Source organism: Maniola hyperantus, chromosome 19 (assembly GCF_902806685.2).
Source record: "Maniola hyperantus chromosome 19, iAphHyp1.2, whole genome shotgun sequence".
In the NCBI taxonomy this organism is placed as follows: domain Eukaryota; kingdom Metazoa; phylum Arthropoda; class Insecta; order Lepidoptera; family Nymphalidae; genus Maniola; species Maniola hyperantus.
This window is the reverse complement of record NC_048554.1, coordinates 5909909-5926006: the sequence shown is the minus strand read 5'-3', so window position 1 is coordinate 5926006 and position 16098 is coordinate 5909909. Positions and strand designations below refer to the sequence as shown.

Sequence of the window (16098 nt, the reverse complement as noted above, 5' to 3'; positions counted from 1 at the left end):
CATTTCCGAATCTCTTTATTCTTGATCTATTCACGATTTATTTGGTTTGAATCAAAGAAAATTGCTTTCGCGTAAGCAAATAAGATGGCATTAATTTGTTTCATATTTGTGCTGCAATAGACAATTTTGAAGCTCTTTGCAAATAATATAATCTTCCGAAACAAAATTTTTGTCAGAGTCCATTGACTTATATATTACTTCGTATGGACACTGCCATTGACCAAACAAAATGGCACCGATGACGTCTGGATTTCAAACGGGTCGTTCATAAGTATCTAAGAGGTGGCGCTGATTTATTTGGTTCCAAAATCGTAAAAAAATTTGTTCGCTTGGGCATATCTTGTCATTTATATCGATGTCAGTCACACTTCAGGAAACTGAGCTAAAAACACTTGGTAAGCCATACTTCCATGAATGTGCAAGTGTCTGCCTGCCTGACTGTCTAAAGGGAATGGGAGTTTGATTGGTCAAATAAGAACCAAACTACGTTTGTGTGGAGAGGTCCTAGTAAGTGCGCCGGGAAACTTTTCTTAAGGTGGCACTTCTTACGCGCTTCTCCATAAAACGTATTACGCCTATTATTCTATTCTTTGTTATTCTAGATCTATAACAAAGTTATATATCGATTTATCTCTCCACTATCCTTGGCCTAAAACAAAGTAAATTGTATTTATTTCAAAAGTTATGGCCCTTGAAAAATCTCTATTTTAGGGCAAATTTTGAGGCAAATTCATGCGTAAATAAACTATATAAGAAACTAGAAAATTGAAAAATTATTAACTTCATGGCCACACCTTACTTCATAATCATTTCAATCGTCGATTTAAAATTTTCACTTTCCGTTTTTAATAAACAAATTTTTAATACACTAAAAAATCTTGTATCTCATTCTCAAGCAAAATTCATTTACCCGGTCTCTCGGGGCCGTTAGAGGGAAAGGGTGACACGCACAGATAACGTTTTTTCCATCATCTATGGAAACAGCACTATTTTAGGTTCCACTCGCCAACGAGTTGTCGCTTCCACGAATTAAAAGCTTTTGCCACTTTAAAATTTACAAACACATACAAATAATTCACCTCTACGAAGCCTACACAAGTAGATAAGTCTGTCTATATAACCACCTAATCCGGCAATAAATATCAGAACTGCACTAATGTAATCCTGACTTGGGTTCGGTAAGTAATGTAAACTCAAGTTACGAACACCGCTATTTCGTGAAACCGAAATTCTGGATTCAAAGATAATCTCGCTTGATTTTCCACTTGGATAGATTGTAAGCGTCTTGGAATTGCCTTTGTTAATCCATATTGCTAAGGAAAGGGGAAATTGTGTTTAGAGCATCAATAGTTTTGTTAACAAAGAAATTTCTAGACTGAGTGGCCGAAATAATTTTAAATTAAGCTACATTTTTTATTTATCAAAAACTTAGTTTTGAGTAGGAAATCGCTTTTCTATGGCTGAAAGGACCTTTGATACATGAGGAAGCTACCTATGAAGAAAATGCTGATTTTTCCTAAAGATTATATGCGTCATTGCTAAGAGTCCTCGCCTTTCTGTTTACCACATATCTAGTGATAAGGATTTTCTTGGGATGATAATATTTAATTAAAGTTATTTTTTAAATTAATTATGGTTTGTTAATTATGTACACCTTTTGAACATTAAATAGGTGAGGCAATTTAACGTCAACTTAAAACGAAAGCTACGAGGGTTTCAAACGCGCCCTGCTAGGTGATTCTCTAACTCGGTGTCTAACACTAAATGATACCCACCGAGGTTAGTTAGTTCTACATAGCTGCTTCACCGGGTGATATTAAAATATTTTTTCGTAGAAAACCTTCAACGGATTAAAAAATGAGCTCCGTGGCTATCATTCAGTGTTAGAAACTGAGTTAGCGAATCACCCTGCTGGTCTGAGAATGCCCTCAACAAACTCCGCCGGGATGATTGTATATTTTATTAATGCGTTGGGTTGTCTGATCCTTCCGCATGAACTCCACTAAGAATACAACGATTATATTATGATCCATGCTTATGGAGTAGATACCCAACTTGTTATAGCAGGAGACATTTTGTCCTGTAGTGGATATTTTATTGTTTTGGGAGAAAGCTCTCCCAAAGTGGGAGGGAATAGAAAGTGGGATGGGCTCCTTTGTCTCTGTCAAAGCTTTTTTCGTCATCAAGGATACATATAGCTTCAATTACGGCTAATGAGAAATTATTTCTCATATCAGCATATTATGTTAGGTACCGGTTATTGTTTTCCTCTTTAATAAATTGTGAGTTTCAATATTTTTCCTCAACATATAGGTACATCGTCAATCTACATGTATTTTTTTGGTATGTTTTATATTGGCACCTCATAGTAATAAAGCTTTGGAAGGTTTTTTCCTTTTGGGTATCTTCCATAAGGGCCGAATATTTGCCTGGCCTACTTACCTAAAGGTAAATATTGGAAAGTAGGCTGACGCTTTTTCCTTACCTTTTCTTAAGAGGAGTTTATTCGTAGCGCGTTCCAGACAAGCGTAGTTTTGCTAGCTAGTTAATTTTGTAGACACGTGCTAGAGACAAATATCTGTGTCTGTTGTTTGTCTCTTTCTGTCTGTCGTGTCTGTCAAGACAAGGGTAATCAAAAACTATAGGGTAATTCCCGTTTATACCTAGAATTATGAAATTTGGCGGGTACCAATGTCTTGTAGGATAAGTAAAGAAAAAAAATCCGAAAACTGTGATTTTGGTTGTGGTTACAGCACAAAAAAAAATATGTGTCTAGTATACCTACATCATAGATGACGTTGTCCGTCATTAAAATCTTTTTATGACCTGCAGTCCCTGAGGTCACGAGTGCACGGTGGGCTAGGTGTGGAAACAAAAAGTGTTTTTTCTTCTACGATGGTACGGAATCCTTTGTGTGCGTGTCCGAGTCGCACATTCGTACTTACTTATGAAGATATTTGAGCCTATGTTACTTTTCTAAAATTCAATTAAGAACTACCTTGGTATAGAGAGCGCTGGGGAGCGCGCTAGGGTCTTCTCTTAATATTATGAGTATAGCTATTCATATAAAGAAGATATTATATTGAAGACCGTTTCGATTTACAAACGAAAATACGTTTATTGTGCTTTTGTATCCATGGTTTAACAAGAAAACTATTCCTTTGTATTTTGCGAAGACATGAATATCTTCAAGTAACATTGCACATTGTTAAAGGTTTCTAGATACATGCATTGTTATTTAAATCCAGCAGCTTGCACCTGTAAAGGGCAGATAGCCTTCTCATAATAAAACGATAGATTACTTACATACTATCATCGATGTCTTACTATCCTTCTTTTATATGGTGCAGTTGCTATTTTACGGATATAAGATATTTAAATAGGTACTCGTAAATCGTATTTCAATAATACTATAATTAACAGTAAGCGGTGATAGCCGTGATAGATTATATAGTTAACTAGCTTATGCTCACGACTTCGCCCGCGTGGACTACACAAATTTCAAACCCCTATTTCACCCACTTAGGGGTTGATTTTTTTTGAAAAATCCTTTCTTAGCGGATGCCTACGTTATGTTAGCTATCGGCCTGCCAAATTTCAGCCCGATCCGTTCAATAGTTTGAGCTGTGCGTTGATAGATCAGTCAGTCAGTCAGTCAGTCACCTTTTTTTTTAATATATTTAGATATGTCCGCCTCATATTCGAGAGGCCGAGGGTTCGATCCCGGACACGCATCTCTTACTCTCCATAACGTTCTTAAAGGTGTGTGCAGTCTGGCTATCCGCACTTGGCCAGCGTGGCGGACTATGGCCTAAACCGTTCTCATTCTGTGAGGAAACTTGTGCTCAGTAATGGACCGGTGATGAGTTGTGATAATCACTATCACTACCCCTATTATAAATGCAAAAGTGTATTTGTTTGTTGGTTTATTGGTTTGTCATTCAATCACGTTGCAACGGAGCAACAGATGGGCATGATTGCGTGGATATAGTCAAAGACCTGGAGAGTGACATAGGCTACTTTTTATCCCGAACAATTAAAGAGTTTTCACGGGATTTTCAAAAACGTAAATCCACACAAACGAAGTCGCAGGCATCAGCTAGTGATGATTAATGAACAAATATTATCTAGACTACCTACCTACTATAACAAAAACGAATAAACTCATGTTTCCAAATATGGCTCGTGTTATGTCATTCAGAATCGATGTTATGATCAATATCACGAGTGGTAAAAAATATTCTCATCATTACGGTGCCACTCGATTGTTAAGAGAACAAATCACCATGTTCAGGTGTCATTGAATTCATGCAAATGTTTTTAATTCCACGTTTTGTTTTTGTGCCGGTCGGATCTTGACTTCATCATTATCGTAGTCATCATTATTTCACCTACAGACCATACTCCTCCTTGATTTCAACCCATCCCACGGCCCACTAATCACGGGTGTCCTCTCAGAATGAGAAGGTTTCAAGCCACCACGTTGGCCAAGTGCGTATTGACTAGACTTCATTCACCATTAAGAGCATTATGGAGAACTCTTATGCATGCTGGTCAAAGTCAAATGATTTATTCAAAATAGGTAATAAAATACTCTTTTTGATGGTCAGATGGTGGATTTCTAAGATATAGTGGTGAAAATTATTACGCAAACTTAAAACTAAAGCTACGAGGGTTCCAAAATCCAAACGCGCCCAGGTCTGCGTGTCACGCTGCCTGATGATATATATAATATCTGATGATATGATATGTATATGTATAGTCCGTGACAGGTTGAGATGGCAATCGGGGTGTAAAGCGGGGGGACGCCCCGCAAACCCTCAAGTCACCCACGCTCGCCCGCACCGGGTTAGCGCGGGGGCTGTGCGGGTTATTACCTCCCCGATTGCTATCTCGACCTGTCGCTTCCATAGTTACGAAAACTTACGAGAACGCAAACCTTTTTGCCTTTTTTGGCTAAAAGATAGATAGGCATATTTTGATCCCACGACAGGATGAAAGATTTGAGGCGTCAACATAAATTTAATTTTGCCGGAGCTTTGAGATAGGGAATTTCATTTTTATATTTGACGCCTCTCAATAGGGTTCAAATGGATATTACAATGAAAAGCATACCTAAAAAATAATATGAACAGGGAAAGTAAAATTTATAAAGCAACAAAAATTATTAAAAAACCTTTGATGACATCACCATATAAAAATCATTTCATAGACAGGCTAGTGAAAATCACATAGGAACTCGGCGATATTCACCATGATGTTAAAGGCGTTGCCGTCTCACTACTGAGCATAGGTTACCTTTCAGAATGAGAAGGGTTTGACCATAGTTTACAACGCAGGTCAAGAGCGGATTGACAGACAAAACGCACACACACATCCGGGAACGAAACCCAGACCCCGAATAGGAGGCCGAACGTCTTAACCACTAGGCTATCACCGCTTCATACTACTCAACTTTACAGATTATTTAAGTAGTACATATAAAAGTGTCGCCTGTGATATGTTCCGTGGAGCCTTATAAACACATTTCTCATGCTCATCATCAACCGATAGACGTCCACTGCTGGCTAGGTCTCTTGTAGCGACTTCCACACAGCACGGTCTTGCGCCGCCTGAATCCAGCGGCTCCATGCGACTCGCCTGATGTCGTCCGTCCACCTAGTGAGGGTCTTCCCCAATAATCAGTCATAATTTCATACTTACTATTACATCAACATCTTTTGCATCATTACAGACAGTGAAGTTATGATCTCATACCTACTTGTTTAACTACACAAATTACTGAAGTAATCACTCGGCGAAAATGTATTCCTGAAAACCTGAATTAAGTACACGTATACCTATACGTAAGGTACAAGTTAATGATGAGATTGATGATGCAAACTCAAATATCTATTCAGGAAGCAATACAAATTAATACTATAGTACGGGCTCTGTTGAACAAGGGGGGTCGAAGGTTTAAATATTTTGTAAAGGCATGAAACCCATGCCAACTGTCTTAGATTTAGGATTCTTGAGAATTACCTACTCACATATTGCATACCTATTTAGAAAATGAGCAAGTAAGTAGGTACCTACTTACCTACATAATATGTAGGATGATAAGAAATATGTGTGTTTTATATTTGCAATTTGCTAAGTGCTCTACGATGAATAGCTTGAATGCGATATTAATCGCAATTCGCAAACAATCTACTTTCCGATATAACTACTAATATATTTATTGTAGAACCAATACACAGTAGCACATAACATTGACGGCACTGCCAGAGATTTGAAGCAGTAACTTTCTGGGTAAGGATCCACATTCTCTAACAACTGCGCTATCGCGATCCAAACTTGCAATAATTTCGACAAAACTAGAAACAATTACATTACGTGAACGTACGGATAGGTATCATGTAGGAAATTAAACATTAATTATAATCCATTTAAAAATTCCGGTGAAATCAAAACAAACGAGTGCCGGTTCACGCACATAGACAATTTATAACATTTGGTAAGTATACCTACCTGCAACATACAACAAAATTCTACACGATACTTCGTACCTGAAAAACCTCTAGTCGTTTCCCCGAAATGGTTTTATTTGTTGACCCTTAAAAATCCTTTCAGGGTCACGAAATAAAACGTATCTGCGAAACACTAGTGTTACGTGAAACGCAACATGAGGTTATTCAAGTGGCAGACCAACAAATTTCTGAAAGGCCAGCAACGCATTGGCGGTTCCTCTGGTACTGCAAATGTTCATCTTTCCATCAGGTGATTCGCCTGCTCGTTTGCTCGCTATTTTTATTAAAAAAAAATTAAAACAACACTTTGGTGTCACTGCAGAGTGCAGAGTTTGATAGAAAGTTAAAAATTCATTTTTGGAACAAATGAATACCTTGTAACTCATATTTTAATTCTTACCAAGTACCAATACCTACTTAAATATCTACAAATATTAAAGCATTTGGAAGACAGATATCATACTTATATTAGGTAGGTATACAACAAAACTATTCAACAGTATGCTTCATACCTGAAAACTCGTAGTCGTTTCCCCGAAATTCAGCCCGTTGAAAAAATCCTTTGGGTCACGAAATAAAACGTACGAAACAATAATGTTGCGTGAAACGTAATTAAAACAGCACTTTGGTGTCACTGTGGAATTTAATATGACGTCAAGGTATTTCGGAAACGCGACTGTTATATTATAACGAAAATTAATTTTCGGTTCAGAGTGTATTCCTGTTAACTCATAAATTGATTCTTATCAAATACTACTAATATAAAGATTAATATTAATAAATAATATTGTAGCACAAGAACAAGTACTTTTGTTGTATGTATAGTATGTTACATATGCATTTATTATTGCTTATATTTTTCGATTTTTAGAAGAAAGTAGAGTTATCAGATGTACACTGTAAGCCGACTCACGCAGTGTTTTCCCGTTTGTTTACGTTCTGCGATGTCAGAGAGGAGAGGCGACACACACTCCCTCCGAGCGTTCATTTGAAACTGGCAACGCAATGAAAATTGTCCGACATTACGGGCCGGCAGTGGAAAACGCTTTTCGGTATACTCAATGTTGATAACTTTATGTTATATTCTTAGGAAATGTTATACGAGTTTGCATTTTAATGTTTACTAGATTATGCCCTTGACTTCGTTCACGTGATCGAGCTTAAGTTCTTAAAAATCCCGTCGGAACTCATTGATTTTAAGGAGAAAAAGTTATCCTATATTTACTTATTTGTGGGATACAAGCTATCTCTATGTCTATACCCACGTCCAACTCCACATCCACGTCCAAATCGATTAGAAGAGCCATGAAAGGGCAATTGTGGCAGACAAACAGACAGCGAGAGAGACCAAACGCACAGACCGACAGACACACACACACTTTCACATTTATAATATTAATATGTAATGTAATAGTAATTATGTCTAAATAAAACTTAACAAGCCAATACCTATTAAATATTAAAATTACAAATCAAAAACGAGGCAGGGTGCCCAGAACGCTGGCTGAGTTACCTCGTTGAATTATGTCTTTTTTCAATGTAAATAATAATTTTATTACAGAAAGAGTAAATACATAACATATTAACTTTTGCTTTTTGCTGTTTTACTTTGTTGGTAGAGTCATTAGTCACCAACATGCAGACGACTCAAATGTGACTCAAATAGCCTCAATAAGCATAACCTTAAAAACACAGTTGCCTACTATTTTGGACTCTCCGCCTTCTTGCCAACCTTTTTTTTTATTCAGATACAAATTAGCCATTGACTGCAATCTCACCTGGTGGTAAGTGACGTTGCAGTCTAAGATAGAGGCGGGCTAACCTGGAAGGGGTATGGCAGTTTTTAATAAACCCTGCCCCTTTGTTTTCTACACGGCATCGTACCGGAACGCTAAATCACTTGGCCGGTAGTGTGGTAACCAGCCACGGCGGAAGCCTCCCACCAGACCAGACCAGAAATTTAGAAATTATAAAATTCCAAATCCCTGCCAGGAATCGAACCCGGAAGCACTAATAAGAAGACCACAGCGCTTACCACTGCGCCAGGGAGGTCGTCAAAATGATGGCAATGTCTTCCTAACCCTGAATATACATAAAACATGATTTTGAATAATTAATTGTATCTAGAGAATTGATGAATTAGTTATTATTGGGACAGTTATTACACGAGTGCACGTAATGTTATCAGTCACGAATATAATTTGAATAATTTGCATGCCAATGATTTGTCGTCCATTAGCCACACGAGTAGATAAATATCTACTCGTGTGCATTAGCTATGAAACATCGTTCTTTCCTGTAGAGATGACGGCTTTCCTAGTTTCTACAGTAAGATCGCATTCACATTTTAATTTATAATTCATATCATCAACATCATCAACCCATCGCTGGCTCACTACTGAACGAGGGTCTCCTCTCAGATTGAGAAGGGTTTGAACATAGTTTACCACGCTGCCAAGTGCGGGTTGGCAGACTCAAATTCATGATTTTTTCATATTATATTGAAAATATTATTTTGTATAGGTATATTATAGGTACAGAAGCTGTGATAGCCTAGTGGTAAGGACGTCCGCCTTCTAATCGGAGGTCGGGGGTTCGATTCCGGGCACGCACCTCTAACTTTTCGGAGTTATGTGCGTTTTAAGTAATTAAATATCACTTGCTTTAACGGTGAAGGAAAACTTCGGGAGGAAACCTGCATGCCTGAGAGTTCTCGATAATGATCTCAAAGGTGTGTAAAGGCTACCAATACGCACATGGCCAGCGTGGTAGACTATGGTCAAAGCCCTTCTCTGAGAGGATACCCGTGCTCTGTAGTGAGCCGGGGGTTGACCATGATGATGATTATAGGTAGGTACCTACTGTAAAAGACTGCATTTCCATGCTGAACAGCCAAGCTGCAAATCTTTTCTGCAAACTATGAGCCAGTCCTAACTTAAATTAAATTATCTGTTCCAGCGAATACAGTCTCAAGTTCAGAACGAAGTAGAAATTTGGCGTAACTTAAATTTTAACATAAGTAATATTATGTAGGTTGATAAAAAACCTCTCAGTACAAGACAAACTATCTACCTGTTATATATTCCATAACTTAGGCGTTCAAGTTACTTGAAGCTCTATTACTCCATTTTCGGTCAAAGTCCAAGAACTTGAATAATAATATGCTATATTGTACGTCCGAAGGCTACGCATTGATTTCAGCGGGTGCAATATATGGCTTCCGTTAGGGTCTTCCAGACTTTAAAATACGTAAAGGCGTAAACAAATTATTATTAACGGACGCGGCCGATGACGGACGACGATGACTGTATCTGGATATAAAATGTACTAACTACCATCAGATGTAAGTAGTGGACGTAACGTTTTGTCTGGTGGGAGGTTTCGGCTGTGGCTAGCCGTGCCGCCAAGTGATTTAAGGTTCCGGTACGATGCTTTGTAGACACCAAAGGGGCATGGGCTTAATAAAACTGCAATACCCCTTCCAGGTTAGCCCGCTTCCATCTTAAACTGCATCATCACTTACCACCAGGTGAGATTGCAGTCAAGGGCTAACTTGTATATTCCATTCCTTGTATGTTCCATAGATATCTCGTAAACCGCGTCCCAAACGACTGTGCAGTGTGGTGCACGCCTATCAGCCATGGCCATAGATAACAGAAGTAAGCTTACAGACACATCCGCTAGTTTGTTTCCGCTTTAAATCTCTCTCCGCGTCGTATTACTCATTGCTGAGGTTCGTTACCTCTTTCCAATTATCATATACTAGCTGATGCCCGCGACTTCGTTCGCGAGGATTTGGGTTATTGAAAGTCCCGTGGGAACTCTTTGATTTTCCCCGATAAAAATTAGCCTTTGTCACTCGCCAGCTCTTTAAAACTGTAACCATGCAAAAAATCACGTTGATCCATTGCTCCGTTGTGACGTGATTGAAGGAAAAATCAACAAAACAATAAACCAACAAAACAACAAACCATCAAACCAACAAAAAAAAACACTTTCGCATTTATAATATGGTTAGTGATATTATATTAATTACTAGGAGTTTTCCTTACTTTTTTAATTAAATTTTAATAATTACTAGGAGATTAGAGGAACGTCGGTCACCAATCAAGTTACCGACTTGGGTCAACGTTGCTTAGCAATCACAGTTACAACACGCACTAAATCATCATCATCAGCATCATGATCAACTCATTAGCGGGTCACTACGGAGCACGGGTCTCCTCTCATTATGAAAAGAGGTTGTATGATACACCACGCTGGCCAAGCGCGGGTTGCCACACTAAATTCCCTACTGAAAAAATTACTAAGTGACCAGAATAGGCTACTACTAGGTATATTAACACAGGTAAAAGAAAAATGGCTCCTTTTATTTTTCAAATATTCTTTTATCAGTATTTTGCAGGCTATATAATCGTGAAAAATGCCTCCAAATAAATCCGTTACTCGGCTTAACTGGTTTATAAAGGCACAGCATTTTCTGACTTTTTGCAATATTATATATAATAAAGACTAACTTAAAATATTTTTTGCTGAAAAATATAGTTTGACTTTTAAAATTGTTAACTGGTTAGAATTATTTCTTTGTTGTAATCCTCATTCCCCAGGGTTGTGACCCCTTGGGGTGCCAGCCAGGTAACCTCGCAGTGTGCCTGGGTACTGCTGGTCCCTTTTGAGAGAAAGAAGAGAATACGGCCCGAATACGCGTTTTGGATGCGTCCAACCATCTTCGGACGCATCCAAAACGCGTATTCGGGCGTATTGTCTCTTCGGGGAAATTATTGGCTATGGCTGATGACCTGGCAGGAGGGGAGGTTTCTCCGCGTGTCCCTCGTGCGCCTCGGACGTGAGGTGGGGGACCTCGTGAGTGGGTCCCCGCTGACTGGGTCGCGGTTGATTGCTTCGGTGTTCCCGTGGCCCAGTCGCTAGGACGACGCGGAGGAGCGCCGATGAGTTTTAGTTGATATTCCGGTCGCAGCTCGGCCGGCGTACATAACATACCATACCCTGGCTGGCCAGCTAGCTGGCTGACTGACTGGCTGACTTCCGGTGGGGATGCGTAAACGCATTTCCCAGCGATAAAAAAGGGTTGTGACCCCTTGCACTGAGAATGATGTCGCGGCATCGTATACACCTTGTCTTGACAATATGTAGAGCGTCGTAGACTTTGATGACGAGATCAGTTCGGATTTGATTAGATAAAGCTACCAGATAATTTGAGCTAACCTTCTTTGAGGTACTTACCTACTTAATATCATCATCATCGTCAACCGGACATCAGCTAGTTATTATAATATTGACTGCACTGACGGAGAAAAATATGAAATTGTATAAAAACTTGAAGATTGAAAACACACTGCTTAAATAAACGATAAACCGTAAAACATAAAAGGAAAGAATATAATTATTAAGATAAATCCTAGGATAAGAAAAGTAATAGGTACGTATTTCCATCTGTGTGAGTCCTTAGAAAAAGTTGACCGCATCCAACCGGTGCGTGTTAGCTTTCTACGAGGCTTCAATACTGAATTACGAGTAGGTATTTTATTCGCAATTGTATGGTATGAATTGATTGCTTTATTACGACTTAAGAAAGTGTATGATATAGATTGTTATGAGCACATTTTGGCCTACTTTTGAATTGCTCCGATTCATGTAGGAGTTACGACTAGGCGTACCTAAGATAGACGTAAAACTTTATAATAGGTACCCTTAATGAAATCATACCATATTAATTACTATGTAACTTAAACTCTTGTACGTGTACCTATGACAATAGAATTTATCACAATGCAATACAATATCAAAATCTAGATACGAAAAATACCGTTCGAATTCTTTCAATTTTCCAGGATAAAAACTAGCCAAATAACCATTCACAAAATTAAGTAGGTAGGTACGTCGATCCGGCGCGGGCGATGCAGCTCCGCTTGCGAAGTGATTGAAGACATTTTCATTTAGATATTTTGAACACCTAACTTATTAACGTACTTAGTTATTAAACATTTTAGGAACACGTAGGTACTATTCATTGTACATATAGTAAGGGAGTACTTAATACCTGAAAATGAAAAAAATTAAAAAACCTAAATGAATAATAAAATCTTTTCAGAGTTCATATCAAAATGTATTCGCCTTTCATTACCTATTATAATAATAATATTGCATTATGAATTCCATCGTGCTGGAGGGCGTCCCACACTACGCTTGCTTAAACGCGGTCTCCACTCAAGGGCTTTTCGGCTCCAACGGCCATCGCCTCTACGACAGGCATGACCTGCCCACTGCCACTTCAGCTTGCTAATAGTTTGAACTATGTCAGTGACCTTGGTTCTCCTGCGGATCTCCTCATTTCTGATCTTGTCCCTCAAGGAAACTCCTAACATAGCCCTCTCCATAGCTCGCTGAGCGACTTTGAATTTGTGGACAAGGCCGGACGATATAAAGAGGCTGGCGGGAAGTGGCTGGATGAGGAAGGCTGAGGACCGGGTGTGGTGGCGCTCTTTAGGGAAGGCCTATGTCCAACAGTGGACGTCCACAGGCTGATGATGATGATGATGATGATGATTATGAATTAATTATGCAACGCAAAATTTTTCTTCCTCACCCAACCAATATACTACTGTATACAAAATAAGAAATGTATTCCATTTCAACGTTACAGATCTCTATGTAATTGAAATAAAGTTCCAATTTGTGTAACAAAATGTTTGACCTGAGTAAAGGCAGTGTTTGTTTCGTGTGTTGGTTCATTTCTTCCTATTCAAACTAATAAGGGTCCGTAGGCTGTTAGTATAAACCCTTTGGCAGGTGTTGGGTGCAGGATGAGAGATACGTTATTAGATTTTGGTAGCGAAGTCCTTGTTTAGACAATCGTTGTATGGCAGAATATTGTATAGTACGCTAAGGAAATTGCCTTCATAGACCGTCATTTTCACTACATATCTTCGATAGCCATAGTCTGTAAAAAAAATTCAAACTTCCCCCTGAATAACAGCCGAATAGCTTGGTTGATATTATTTCGTTGAATAAGTAGGTGTCATTCATAAATGAGGTGTTATAACTTATAAGTTTTTGGATAAAAAAAACCATTTAATGGCTGTCATTTTTTTTTTGACTACGGAACCCTACCTCATTCGTGTTTCGCTTCTGACACACACTAGACTAGATTTTTCAAAAAAGAGGAGGTTAACAGTTCAACTCAAAGAAAAAGAACTCACTCCATTCATATTAGTCTCAAAAATATGTCAAGTTTAGTTCGTTAGGTAGTGCTATGCTTATAAGTAATCATCATGATCAACCTATCGCCTGCTCACTATTGAGCAGTGGTCTACTCTTAGAATAAAGGGTGTGGTCATAGTCAACCACGCTGGTCAAGTTTAGCAGTGTTTCGGCGAGCGAGACGAAAAAAATCTCGTATTGATCTTGTGTCTCGTATATTTTAAACTACTTAGCTGTCGCCGCGAGTTCGTCTGCGTCGATTTTACAAAAAAATCTTTCATACAAACCTTGTCCTGACACGAGTTATAAACATAAAAAAAGAATTAACCAATTTTATGCAGTCGTTATGCGCGTACATACATTTCACGTCTTTTATTTTGCAATACGAAAACGATCAGTGAAAAAAAAAACAACCACCTCTGAAACGGCTGAAAATTAGAACGACTTAGATTTGTCGTGTAACCGACTGTTTCGAGTATGCATTTCGAGAATCTCGCTCGATCTCGCTCAATCTCGCTTGTCTGTTGCCCTATTACGAGCCGAGACAAGCATGAGACTACGTCAAAACGTCGAGAAAAAATCTTGAAACAAAAAACGGACACTAGGAATATCGAGCAATATGCTTGACAACCTCGTCTCATACCGAATCACTATTGTCAAGTGCGGATTGGCAGATTTCAGATACCTTTGAGAATAGTATGGAGAACTCTCAGGCATGTAGTTTCTCACGATGTTTTTTTTCACCGCTAAATCACACACACCACCAGGTGAGATTGCAGTCAAGGGATAACTTGAATCTGAATAAAAATAAAAATATATACCTAAAAAAACTACGCGCACACACTTGTATAGATAACCATAATAAATGGTTGTATTGAATAATTTTCGACCATAGTATTTGTATGATATTTTTTAGCGTTAGAAAAAATTTCGGCCATAAGATTGTATGGAAATTGTTAGCGTTAGAATAATTTTCGACCATAGTACCTATTGAATGAAAATTGTAAGCGTTAGAATAATTTTCGACCATAATATTGAATGAAAATTGTTAGCGTTAGAATATTTTTCGGCCATAATATGGAATATGGATGGATACGGCCGTATGGAAATTGATAGCGTTAATAAATAAAATAAAAAACGTACTTAAGTGTGCCACGCTGCATTCATACCGCACTGCGTCACGACTCGCTACGCATAGGTAAACTCCGGTTTATATTCATTAAAATAGTCGTAGGTTTGGACTCTTACGAATGACATTATTTTATCGCTGATGTAACTGCAGTTCTGGACCTGAGGAATAAGAACGCAGTCGCGGGCAGCATTTAATTCATATTACATTTTAATTACCTAATAAAATAAAATTTCATCGGTTCAGTTTAATAAGCTTGTTAGCGTAATTATCAACGTGATTTCATATAATAGGAAAGTTAATGTGGCGTACGGTACGAGCAAAGTAATATTAGACACGAAAGACGTGACGGGTGCTAAAAATAGATTTTACCTTTTGTTAAATACTAATTTTCTCTTTATGTAAGATGGAACTGGTTCTGGAGGAAAACCTAATGTGTATGTTATCTATACTAATATTTAAAGCGGTAAAGTTGGTAAGTTTGTTTATAGGAAGTAATCTTTGGAACTACTGAAACGATTTTGAAAATTCTTGCTTCAGTAGAAAGGTACATTATTCCTGAGTAACATAGACTATATTTTTTCAATTAGATATCCCTACGAAAACTATAATAAGCATCCCGTGCGAAGCCGGGGCGGGTCGCTAGTCTTAGTTATAGTCAGAACTCTTATTCGGTCCGGTAAACAAGGATCCAATAGGTGAAGATGATTAAAGAGGTGACGAAGCAAATCTTCTTGCGTAGCTTAAGGTATGATTCCGAACCACGAAGCTGATTGAATGGACGACGAAGTGAGTCTTGTGGTATAGCCCACTTAAAACATTATATGTGACAACATATAATGATAACATTACATGATATACTGCTAGGAACTGGGACGCCTAGTTTTAAAAACATTTTTAACAACTAATAAGTACTTTTTATGTTTTAGCCAAAATCACTGTAAACCAATATTATAACACTACTTTTGATCGCCCTATTGACAACAGTACATTTGAATGGTTTTGGCAGATAAAAGTACCTACTTAGGTAGTTACTAGTTAGGGAGTTTTGACTGTAACTTATCGGTCAACAGACAAACGTAAAACTTATAAACGTTGTCATCTCGTCCCAAACTATTGACGTCCACTATAATAGATCTTTTGTGGAGATTCCACATCAACAATCTTGTGTCGCTTAGTGCGCCATAGGTAAACGCTTAAATCTAATGAACAAGTTTTCAGCTAAAGGGAACGCTC

At 38.2% G+C, this 16098-nt stretch overlaps 1 protein-coding gene across 2 annotated transcripts in view; it reads right to left on the bottom strand.

Annotated features, from left to right (window-relative positions):
* Positions 1-7478, bottom strand: part of RapGAP1 (Rap GTPase activating protein 1) — a 303995-nt gene extending 296517 nt beyond the window's left edge. Inside the window, exons 1-2 of one of the 2 annotated variants that reach the window (XM_069504890.1) lie at positions 7426-7478; positions 7025-7146 (exon numbers count right to left, since the gene is read on the bottom strand). The gene's annotated coding sequence lies outside the window, so the exon portion shown is untranslated. Of the gene's footprint in view, positions 1-7024; positions 7218-7425 lie in introns of those variants that run through there. The other variant, XM_069504889.1, reaches the window with a different exon arrangement.
* Between the last annotated feature and the right edge of the window lie 8620 nt (positions 7479-16098).